This window comes from Setaria viridis, chromosome 5, assembly GCF_005286985.2.
Source record: "Setaria viridis chromosome 5, Setaria_viridis_v4.0, whole genome shotgun sequence".
In the NCBI taxonomy this organism is placed as follows: Eukaryota; Viridiplantae; Streptophyta; class Magnoliopsida; order Poales; family Poaceae; genus Setaria; species Setaria viridis.
This window is the reverse complement of record NC_048267.2, coordinates 27614112-27616438: the sequence shown is the minus strand read 5'-3', so window position 1 is coordinate 27616438 and position 2327 is coordinate 27614112. Positions and strand designations below refer to the sequence as shown.

General features: G+C 45.4%; 1 pseudogene; it reads left to right on the top strand.

Moving 5' to 3' along the window:
* The first annotated feature begins 361 nt into the window (after nucleotides 1-361).
* LOC140222716 (receptor-like protein EIX2) lies at nucleotides 362-1471 on the top strand (annotated as a pseudogene).
* Nucleotides 1472-2327: the final 856 nt, after the last annotated feature.

Below are 2327 nucleotides of genomic sequence, written 5' to 3'. Positions count from 1 at the left end.
ACTTGTGAACAGTTCATAGAGAAACGTTATGGATGCCAATCTTTGTTCTTCGTTCTCCTTTTTCAACCAGGCTCGCGTGTCGTATGCGGCGGACTTGTAGAGTCAAGGCCACGACTAGACTAGTGCCAATAATGCCGAATTGCCGATCAATTTCGAGTAGGGCCATGCACGAGCACGACCTTCACTTACTGATATTTTAGAGCCAAAGGAGGGCCGCTCTCTTGACTTTCTTGGACTTGTAACAAATTCTAAAGCCATGCATGGATACAAAATCGCAGCTTGAGCTTTCTACCGAGAAAATGACCTGAAAGGCAGCTCGAATAGTCGAATTTTATCAAAAAAAAACCCCCAAAGCACTATAACGAATGGGTAAGAGACGACTAGACTTGTTCTGCCGCGGTGCCGCCAGTGCATCCAGCATACTCATCAGTTCAAGCATAAATAGAGATCTAGCTTATGCGCTGCTCCAACCTACCATTTCATTTACAGATAGCCACATAAAAACGAAAAGGAAAGAACAAGGCTATCAAAATGACCACTCGCTTGCTGCATCTCCAAGGCGAAGCTACTGCAACAATCGTCGTCATCTTTCTTGTGACCCAGGCACTGTCGTCGCTCTCTGTTCATGCAAGGGTGATCTCCGGCGGTGGCTGCGTTGCAAGCGAGCGGGAGGCACTTCTCAACTTGAAGGAAAGCTTCCTGGACCCTGCTGGCCGTCTTTCCTCGTGGCGGGGCGAAGACTGCTGTCAGTGGGAGGGAGTCGGGTGCAGCAACCGAATCGGCCATGTCGTCAAGCTTGATCTCAGGTGCCAGAGTGATTCTGAAGCGATTATGTTGAGAGGTGGGATGAGCTCCTCCATTGCGACATTAAACCATCTGAAGTACTTAGATCTGAGCTTCAATGACTTCAACTACACAAACATACCTCTGTTTCTGGGCACCCTCAGCAACCTAAGGTACCTCAGTCTCTCAGACGCGGGTTTTTCGGGGAGTGTACCTTCACAGCTCGGTAACCTCTCTCGCTTACAGCATCTTGATTTAAGCTTTAATGGTCTGGAAGTGTCAGATCTTTCATGGCTTCCACGGCTCTCTTCATTAAAGAGTCTCAATATGAGCTACGTGGATCTGAGTCATGCAAGGGATTGGGTTCGCATGATAAACATGCTGCCTAATCTGAAAATCATCTCCCTGTCTAGCTGTCAGCTTAATAGCACAGTATCTACTCTATCCCATTCGAACCTGACACATCTTGAGATCCTTGATTTGTCCTATAATGAATTTAACTCTCTGCTCCAACACAACTGGTTTTGGGGCCTCACTTCCATAAAAGGGCTTCTTCTCAGTGGATCTGGATGGTCCGGGGCCATCCCTGATGCATTAGGAAACATGTCCTCCCTCGAGGTCTTATATTTAGATTACAATATCTTAACGGGTACCATGCCACAGACCACGAAAAATCTATGTAATTTGCAGCAACTGGATTTTAGCTGGACTGGTATCAATGGGTTCGTGACGACGAGCATACCACAATGTTCGTCGAACAAGCTGCGTAAGATGGCCTTGCAAGGTGCAAATTTGATTGCGCAGCTGCCAGTTTGGATAGGAAATCTAACCAATCTCGAGTACCTTGACATCTCTGCGAACAGGATATTTGGTCGTGTACCTTCTGGGATAGGAAACTTGAGGAGTTTGAGTTACCTTGACCTCTCTCAGAACATGCTGGTTGGTTCTCTACCATCTTCGATAGGAAATATGAGGAGTCTAACTTATCTGGACCTCTCTAAGAACATGCTGAATGGTTCTATTCCTTCTGGAATAGGAAATATGAGGAGTCTAACTCATCTGGACCTCTCTAAGAACATGCTGATGGGTGATGTAGCTGACGGGATTGGATTGCTTAGTAATTTGACTTTCTTGAGGTTTGACTCCAATAACTTGAGTGGTGTGCTTTCAGAAGTTCATTTTATGACTCTGGTGAAGCTTGACTTTCTGAACCTTTCAAAAAATTCTCTAAAACTGGATTTTGCCAAAGATTGGGTTCCTCCGTTTAGATTAAAGGAAGGACATTTCGGTTCATGTGACATGGGACCTTCGTTTCCTGCATGGCTGAAATGGCAAGCTGGCATACAAGAACTCCATAGCCCAAACACCCGGATAAATGATGTTTTCCCACATTGGTTTTGGGCGGTGCTTTCTTCAGCTTCAAATTTAGACTTGTCAAGAAATCAACTCATTGGTGCTTTACCAGCAAATTTGGAGTTGCCATTCATAGCTGTAATGGATCTCTCTAGAAATTCTTTATCAGGTCAGCTACCAGTAAACCTTAC